The sequence below is a fragment of the Tenrec ecaudatus genome, chromosome 15 (genome assembly GCF_050624435.1).
Source record: "Tenrec ecaudatus isolate mTenEca1 chromosome 15, mTenEca1.hap1, whole genome shotgun sequence".
Taxonomy (NCBI): domain Eukaryota; kingdom Metazoa; phylum Chordata; class Mammalia; order Afrosoricida; family Tenrecidae; genus Tenrec; species Tenrec ecaudatus.
Window position 1 is genome coordinate 105,598,957 of NC_134544.1, and position 10,051 is coordinate 105,609,007.

The following is a 10,051-nucleotide window of genomic DNA, read 5'->3' on the forward strand; positions in this document are numbered from 1 at the left end:
ATACTTATTGCTAATGAGCTTTTCATTTGGTGGGTGATCATGGAACTTCCCTCTCCTGGCCATGAAGACCTGGGTGCTCTGAGACGCCTTTGCTTGTACGTTTGAGAAAGGAAATCAAGCTAAGTATTTGCAAACTCATCACAGAACCCCCCTACATTGTTAGAATTTCCTCATCATGCCAAGGTTCACTGGCTAGTTTCCTAAAGCGATCATGATTGGTCATGGTTTGCTTTGATTTGCTCAATGCTGTGTCTGCTTTGTCTGGGTGTTATATTTCTTCAATCAGTTGAATAAATGCAAGAGCCAGTTACATGGGCCTGAGGTAAGCAGTATTGTTTGAGACTCATGGCTTTTACAGGAAAATGAGTTCCAGTTATCTGAACTGAATACAATGTTTTCTTCATCTCCTCCTCGTACTACACAGATCTCTAGATAATCTCTGTAACCGATGACTGACAGAATAGCAAACTGTCGGTGTATGAACAGAAATGTAGTTGCCAGGCACTTAGTTGTACGTAGACATGGGAACTTGTATGCTGACTCGATTCAACAACTTACCATTTGAGCAGTACTGAACATGTACTTAATGGTTCGTGACTTTCTTCAGCTATATCCCATTGGAAGCAACATCTACTTAAAAGAGACAAGAGACTAAATGAGCCAATGTGGCCATATTTTGGGGGAAATTGCTTCAAAATCGTGGTTGCGGAATAAATGCAGTGTTTTATCATGAACATGTTGTGTGGAAGAGACTCTAGTGGTTCATTGGTTGAATTGATTGGTTGCAGGCCATACCCTCTGTGGCTCCAGCATACAGGGCGCATCAAAATAAGACAATGAGGCTGCATGACGTACAGACTGGGAAACACTAACGAGCAGTTTCACTCCCTGTTAAATGGTCAAAATGAGTTAGAATGTACTCGACAGCACTACATTTGGTTTGGTTCATCATGAAGGAATGGGAAGGCTTTAAAACATGGCACCTGATGCACTGCTGTGGATGAGATTTTGAAAGGCTCATTGGATCGACATTAGGTTACACTGTTGTAGCAGAATTGTAGAGTGACGGGGGCAGGTCATGTGACTTTATGTTATAGCTAGTTGGCGATGCAGTGAAATTTTATCATGAAAGTGAAACCTTTTCTATGTTGTTTTTAGGTGGCATCATGTCCATTCCAACCCCTAAAACCCTCTATTTAACAGCATGAAACACTGTCCTGTCCTGCACCATCTTCACAAATGTACCCACATTTGAGCCCATTGTGACAGCCCCTGTGTCGATCCATTTTGTTGAAGTCCTTTCTCTTCTTTGCTTCTCTCTCCCTTACCAAGCATGATGGCCTTCTCCAGGGACTGGTCTATCCTTAAAAAATGTGGGAACAAAAGTCTGACAAGTCAAAGAGGCCAGTCCCACAGCTGAGAGAATGCTAGTGGTCATCATGTTCAGCTAGTCTGCCTTCCATGACCTGCAAATGTGAAAAAGTCTTTAAAAAATCTAAAATGTGAAAACATCTCAAAGCCTGGTGTGTGAGTACTAGGATCCTAAGACAGTTTACCAGTCAAATGCATTGAAGTTCAGTCTACTTATACGAAAATTGGAATCGAACTATATTTTCCAAATCAGCAAAAAGAAGGACATGCTATTATGATATTTCATAGATTGTGCTCTTTTGTCAGTATATCCTGTGAGCTTGGAGTATATTTATGTGTATGTCCAGTGTTTTTTGAGGGGAGCAGTCCATAATAATTACATGACAGTAGCTTTGTGTCTCAGAGTGGGAAAACTTGGAGGATACTTATTCTTTTTGTTGAGATTCTTTTTTTTAAAAAAAATCTGTATATTAGGGGCTCATAGAACTCTTATCACAATCCATACATACAACATATGTGTAAAGCACATTTGTACATTCATTGCCCTCTTCAATCTCAAAACATTTGCTCTCCACTTAAACCCTTGGCATCTTACACTGCCCGAAGTCTCCCTTCACCCCCTTTTCTGTTGTCCTTCCCCCAGTGAGGAGGTCACATGTAGATCCTTGTAATCGGTTCCCCATTTCCACCCCACCCTCCGGGTATCTCGACTCTCACCACTGATCCTGAATGGATCATCTGCCCTGGATTCCCTGTGTTTCCAGTGTACAGGTGATATCTATATTTTATTGTTACCTTTCACTCTTGCCCCTTTCCCTTTTTTTTTTTTTTTGCCCTGTTTCCCTGCTAACTCCAAGGTTAGCGGTTCAGAATTACAAGTCACCCTGGGGAGAAAGGCAGAGTTTCCAATCTTGTAAAGAGTCACAGTCTCAGAAATCCACAAGGAGACGTTACACCTCCTTTTAAAGGGTCGCTGTAATCAGAATCCACTCGCTGGAACTGAGTTGGGCTTAAGGTTTTTGTTGCTGATGACAGTGACAACTCTGTCCATTTGCTGCATCCCCACTTTGATTCAACCTCCATTGAATTCTTTCTGATCATTAACCAAGAATGTTGATCATCTTCCCCTTGGGGAGAATGCCTTAGAAAATAGATTGTCTGCACTCCTCTCCAGCCAGTTCTTTCCCAGGGCCTGCCTAGATGTACCCTTGATGGAGCTCACCTTACTGAGGACAGCACAGGGGCCGTTGTTATGAGTCTGGCCTTGATTGCCTCAGTTTGAAGGCCCTGGACCAATCTTTTAAGTCCTTCTATCTAATAATGTGCATGTCCCAATTATGGTCCCATTCCTGCTGCTACTGCTCCGCCTGTAGCTGTGATGTATTGATCTGCCACCAATCATGATCTGTGACATGGTCTTTTGTTCTGTGCCCTGTTTATCCAGGGTCTCGACTGAATCCTCAGTTGCATTTGAACTGCTTATGGCCTCCCTTATCCATATGATGTATGTGTGTGTTTCTTTTGTTGTCTCTTAAAGTTTAGTAAATGTTCTCCTTAAATTATATTTGACAAAGGGGTTACTTTTCTACCCTAAAGCACAATTTAGTCATTAGTGACTCAAGGTACAGTTCTTTGAGACAGCATCTTGACAGCCACCCTGCAGGTGAGGTCAGGCCCTGCAACCCCCTGGCTTCTGTCCTGAATGGGCATATGTTACAAAGGTCTTTTCGTTCTGCGGATAAATGCTCACTCTGCACATTAGCCTTACACCAAACACACTCATCTCTATGTGGGTTGGCAAATCTAGTTGCCCAGATAAGTACTCGGATGTACCCCCAGTTCACCTCCTAACCTCCTGCCCAAAGGCACTCGGGTTTCTTCTGTGGCCTGGGAATTGCACTGCTCTGTTTCGTCTCTTGGTTCTGCTGCCACCATGTGTCTGTTGCTGTTTCTCCCCATCACTTCCTCTCTTGTGCCCCAGCTCCCTGTCTTCTGAATTGAAGAATTTCTATGCAAGAATCTAGGATACAAAGGCTCCTACTTCTGCTGCTTCTTTTTATTTATTTTTTCTGCTTCTTCTTTTTTGATGGTAGTGAGATCCCAGTTTCTGTCTCTGAAATGACTCAATTAGTCCTAACATGATTTCCAGTGTGACTAATCCTCAGGTTTGGTTTCAGACAGTTTATTTACATAACCACAAGGTAAAAAGGTACCAATATATTGTTGGGTAAGCTGACCAGTCCTCTTGAAGCAAAAAAAAAACAAACAAACTCACTGCCATCAAGTTAACACTGACTCATAGCAAGCCTATAGGACAGGGTCGAGTAGCCCCCATGAGTTTCCAAGACTGTAACCCTGTAGCGGAGTTGAAAGCCATGTCACTCATGGTAGAAGGAAGCCCCATCCTGCTTTTGAGGAGAAATTGGTGGTTTCCAACTGCTACCTTGCAGTTGGCAGCCCGACAGTCACCACTATGCCACCAGGGCTTCTTTGGAGGAAGTTAAGGGGACATAGCTAGAAAGACTGTATACTTGTATAGGCCAACTGTCTAACTCAGTGATTTTCAGCCTTCCTAATGCCGTGCCCCTTTAATGTAGTTCCTCATGTTGTGACCCTCCAACAATAAAATTATTTCTGTTGCTACTTCATAACTAATTTTGCCACTGTTATGAATCAGGCGACCTCTGTGAAACAGTCGTTCCACCCCCAAAGCAGTCTGTACCCGCAGGTTCAGAATCGCTGATCTCACTGCAATAGGAACTACAAATAATGCTACATTAAAAACGTTGATCTCTATTGGGATTCAAAGTATACTTACTATTGGGGGAAGTATACTTCTTTATTTCAAAATATATACATAAATTTCAGTCTAACATGTCATGTGTTTATTATGGAGCCTTGGCTTTGACATGTGTTAACAGTTGGACTGCTATCCTCAAGGTCAGAGGTACACAGCCATTAGCTTCCTATCCTGGCTTTAGAGTCTCGGAAGCCTGGGCCCTATCTGCAGATTATATGTCTAACTCTACTTGATGGTTAGTTTTAAAGTGTTTCTAAAGTGATTTTACGATTTATAGTTCTTCTATGAAATAATCTTTCATTTATAATAGCTCTTTATATATCCCATTTTAAATGTTTCCAGATACTTTACTTAACATAGTCATCTTCAAAGTTCATTGATTTGTTATTCTCCTGGAGAGTCACACAGTAAGGAATTGGTAGTTCTGTATGGGGTGAGGTAGGTATCCAACTTTTTGGTTTCTTCCTTTTTGACATTTATATTTGATTGCCCAATCTCTATTTGTTATAAAGTCATCTTATATTCACATGTTTGAAAATTTTGAGATTTACATTTATTGCTCATTCAGGGGTCCTCACACTACAGCCCGTGGGCCACATGTGGCCTGCCAAGGACATTTTTCCGGCCCGCCAGGTGTTTTTGCTGCCGCTGCCTATCCTGCTTAGCAGCTGACTCTCCCAGTGTGCATAGGAATTTGTTCAAAGTTTTTTTAAAACTATAGTCCGGCCTTCCAATGGTCTGAGGGACAGTGAACTGTTTTAAAAGTTTGAGGACCCATGGCTCATGTTATAAGCATCCTTTCCATCACTCAATAAGGGCATCATTAACATTATTGGGGACTTGGTGTAAGGAGAGGGACAAAAAAGTAACTGCATCTGGACCTACAGGTTATGTATTACTCACATTGTATTCTCTCATCAACCGGCAGATTGTGCATCACCAGGAGCATAGAGAAAGGAGGAAGAAATGCCTGATTCAGATGTTATTATTTTGGGGAGATCCTCATAAGAGATTGTAATTTGTGAACATAATTGAAGCTGATCAGATGGGACAAACATAAAGCATCCCAGTTGCCGGCAGTGTCCTAAGGACCTAAGAAGATGACCAAGGCCCAGGTGATTCTGATGTGTTTTATCTTTTTCTGTATTAACTACTAGGAATGTAGAAGCCTGGATAATACTGATTCCGCTCAGTGGGAAAGTCAAAATTTGAAATTAGAGATAAACTTTGACTCTGACTTCAACATTTGGATGGAGAAGATTGAGAATATTTTGATCATAGGATTAATACATCAATGACGATTCTTTGGATGACACTATCTTCCAACTCATAATGCATCATTCTGTGGCCAGCTCATGAGAAGCTTTCAAATGATATGCTGTACGTAGTTTTTAAGGTGAAATAAAACCACGTCTTTAGGAGAATTCCCTATTCCATCGGATTTTTGTCTGATTAAGTGTCTTTAACGCTTCTCTTTGAAGGTGATATTTACATATTTTCCTGAACAGCAGCATTCTCATTAATTCATCTAAAATGGGCCTTGTAGCGATACTGGTTTAAAATTGGTTTACACCTTCTCACCTCCTGTAACTATTACCTGCAGGAGAGAGGATCAACCATCAGCAGCAGCTCTGATTCCTATATGGGAGAGCTTAAACATACCTGTACTCTCCAGTGGTTTTCCAGTTCTGACACCAGTATCTTTGCCACAGCCCTCTCCTACTCAGCTCATTAATTTTTTCCAGTGGTCATGGCCTAATTGCAGCTCAGAGTCACAGGTACATGTTTTATTCAGTACCAGAATATAATTTGGTGTCAGAATCAATAGGCTACACATTGGGATTCATATTACAGAACCATGTAGGCAAATTTGATCTTCTTCAGGGTAGGTTTGTTCTCTCTGTCCCTCTCAGACATTTTACCCCCTGAAGTTAGGCTCATTTCTTTCTTCCATCTGTATAGGCTCCTCTCAGCTCCTTGAGGATATCCTCCTCTTCATCTTGCCTGCCTGCCCCACTATGTTGGCTGAAAATCTGTTCTGGACCTGCCACCATTGGCTCCGTTGCTGTGTCTTTTCTGCCCTGATCAGTATCTGCATTGGTACAGCTCTTGACCCATGCATAGTACAGTTCATTTTGCAGGAGCAGCAGTAGACCAGTCCCTAGGAGGTAGAGGTTTAAGCTGTTCTATGATTTTCCCTGCAGTATCTCAGAAAACTAAATAGCCATCAAGTAAATAACTCTTCAGGATGTGGAAGCTGGTGAGTCCCAAATCTGTATAGAGGTCAGGGATCAGTCTGTAGTGTTCTCCTCATTCGTGTGCTTGCCATGGATGATGAACCAGATCATCAGGGCAGAACTCAGTCCACTGCCTCACAAAGTGAAGTTATTGAATCTGGTCAGATAATAAGTTGTAGCGGCTGAGGAATCCAAATGGGAATGTCAGGCAGCAGGCTGTTGGCTCATAGAGTTGAGGGAGCTCTCAAGTCAGGTCACGTAGGCAGCTTGCAGTTGCCATTCAAGGAAATGGCTCATGAATTTCTGGAAGCTGGCAAATCTCTAATCCAAGGGTTCATTCTGAACTCCGAGACTATAGGGGCTAACAAAACCAAATCAACAGATCAAATGACAGGCCAATGTCTCTGTCTCTTCTCAAACCATGCCTGCAGGCAGTTCTCTCTCTCTCTTGATATGATGGCTTCTTGGGTCAACCTAGCGCCTTCCCTGCCTAGGCAAGGTTAAGAGAGCTGCAGAGGTCGAGCCAGTGGAAGAGAACTGCAAGGGAGAGCATGTGGTGAAAGATGGCAGGTCCAAGAGGACCTTGCAATTAAAGCTAAGGCAAAACTGTGTGAAGGTGACTCAGAAGAATTTGTCCTAAGGTTGTCAAGAGGAGCTTGTGCTCCTCTTAAGAACTTAAGAACTTAGAAAGTCATTCTGCATTCAGGAAGGGAGATATTGCCTCTGAACATTCTGCTCTTGGTTCGGAGATAGAGCTTCTTGTTTCTGATCCCAAGGTGTACCTGTTCATTAATAGACCCCTTTGAGCTATTTAGTTTTGTGTGGCCATAGCAACAGATTTTCAAACCCAGACGTGAGACAAAGAGTGGTGTGGGAGGAATGACTTGGGTAAGAGTTGACTAAAAATATTGGTGAACTGAGGTGTGTTCGACCACCCCCATATGAACTGTTCCTGATAATCATTGCCACTGGAGATACTGAGCCTTTTATAATGGTGATACTGCTAGAATTCCCAATTCCATTTCACAATGTACTGTAAACTTGTTTGTTAATATAAACAAGTGTGTGAATATAAATCTACTTTGTGTGAATATAAATCTCAGCTATTTCTAGCACATTCAGGTAATTTCACTGGTATTCAAAATTCTAATTTTATGAGTGGGTGCATTATTTTGGGGCATGGAGGTCCCCAAGACTTGAACGGTGATCCTCAGGAGTGACATTGCAATTGTGGCAAATATTAAAGACAGCGCAGTGGGGCATGGGGCTCCTCATCCTATGTCAGGACTGAGAAAGTGAATGTATTTTCCAGTGGGTATATGTACTGGAGTTTACAGATCTTTCCATAAGGCGTACATGCCATGCAATTAGTGTATACATAGTCAATGGGTAATAATATCATAAGTGGGTAACATAATAAGCAAGACTGTGATTCACCATCTTGACCTAGTGCTAGTTGACTTGAAACCCACCCTGTGCCCTCCCCAGGCATTTGCTACATTTATGGTGGGTTGGCTACAGAACCTGATTGCTCTGATCTACAGAGAACCTTCAGGCACAGTGAAGTAGCCAGGCACAGAAATGATTCATCTACTATGAGATCTCCTTTAAGACTGCTCCTTAATGGAGAGCTATTGTAGGGGGTGGGGGTGGGGCACATTATTTGGCCTGGAGAATGTGTATTTGAAAATATTTATCAGAACAATGGAGATCTTTCTGAAAATAGGGCTAGTTTTCCGTCCCATAATTGCGAATGTAGAAATAAAGTTAAATACTTTCTACCAAGTCCTCAGTTTGCCACACATTATGGAATATACAGTTTTTACTACTGTTTTGCTTTCTTTACTGTAAGATAGTTTTAAAAAATCTTCAAATGGAAAGTACACCATTAAATCGACTCCTCTTACTGTAGGAATCAGTGACATTCAACGATGTGGCTGTAAAGTTCACCTGGGAGGAATGGCAGCTCCTGAACCCTGCTCAGAAGACCCTATATCAGGATGTGATGTTGGAGAACTATCACAATCTGGTTTCCATCGGTGAGGAAAATTCTGAAGTCATTGGCTTTTCCTAGCTTATGTGTTCAAATCTTTGTAGTGTCTGTGGTGTTCTCAAAGAGGGAGATTCTTGTTGCATTCTCTGGTTCTAAGTTAGTAGGTAAGGTCTCCTATGCTTGAGAGAACACCCTTTGCTTTGTTCCCTTGAACATGCTTTTCGTAGAAATACTGTATTCTGCACGCTTTACAAACTTTAGGTTAATTTTGCTGTGTCTAAGATTCTGTAATTTCTCATGAACAGGTTATCTAGTTGTCACCCCAGAAACGTTCTCTCAAATGGAACAAGAGAACTGTGGTCGGTATTAGAAACAAGCTGTAGTGGGATTTTTTTCAGGTGCATGGTCAAAATACCTTAAGGGGAATTGGCTGGGGGCGTTGATTCAAGTAGTAGAAGGCCTCACATCCAAGACAGGTGTCGGAAAATGCATAAAAGTGTGTACTTCTTTGAATAGGAGAACTCACTTTTCCTAGAAGTTGAGAGAAGTACTCCTGTAGCTTTTGAGATTAGATTTCCATTTATTTGATTTATAGTACTGTTTGTTTGCTTCCCTAATTTTCTGTCTTTAAGATTCTCAAAACCTACCCTTTTTTATATGCTTCTATCTTACTATGAAAATCCATCTTGCAAGCCTCTCTCCAAACAGAGAACTCTGATTTTGTAACTGGCCTCGGAATACAGCACATTCCTCCCCTACTGAGTAAGAATGGCTTGCCCTTTTGTTGTTCGCAACACAGTCTAGGTTCTTGAACTCCCACCATGAATGAGTCCGTCTCCTTTGGGCTTCCTTAGCTTCCCCCTTGGAGTTTCTCTAAAGGTTTTAGTGTCCATTTTCTCATTTGTTTTCCTGTTTCTTTAAAGTTTTCTTCATTCTGGTGAAATAAATTCTTTCTATTTTCCTATAGAGATGGTCAAATTGCCTTCTCTGTTGGAATTCTTCAACAGACATGTTTCTCCATATTTTGCTCCTGTTGGTGAAACACGTTTATGGCTTCTGTTATTTTCAGGTCTTTAAAATCACCTTTCTAACAAGAAAATTGTTAACAGCTTAGGATATACTTTAGCTCTCTAAATCCAATTTTGTTCTACTTGGAAGATTTTATTTTATTTTTTTACATTTTCGAATGCTCGGTTTATTCACTGCAGACACATATCACACCATCCAAAAATTAATAACTCAAACTACTAAAGATAAAAGGATTGGAGCAAGTATGATCATAAGTATGAGCATAGTATCTACTTGTAAGATTTTAAAAACATTTCTGTTCCTCCGATAATTTTTAAGTGGAAAGGACATTTTAACATCCTGAGTTGTTGGTTTCTTCATTAAACACATATCTACTATATATTCCTTACTGTGCAGTGTGCCTTCCTTAGGCCCACCCCGAAAGATGACTTTTGATGCTTCTAAAGAACATTTTTTTCTGTATGTTCCAACAGATTTTTTTGTTGTTATTCAAACAATGCATAGTATATTCAATATTGCTCTCTCTCTTCTGTCTTTTGAGTAGCCTTTTGGTTTTCATATGTAAGATGTCTTTCGTGTTGTCCCACATCTCATCTCTTCTCAGTCATTAGTCTTCTTTCA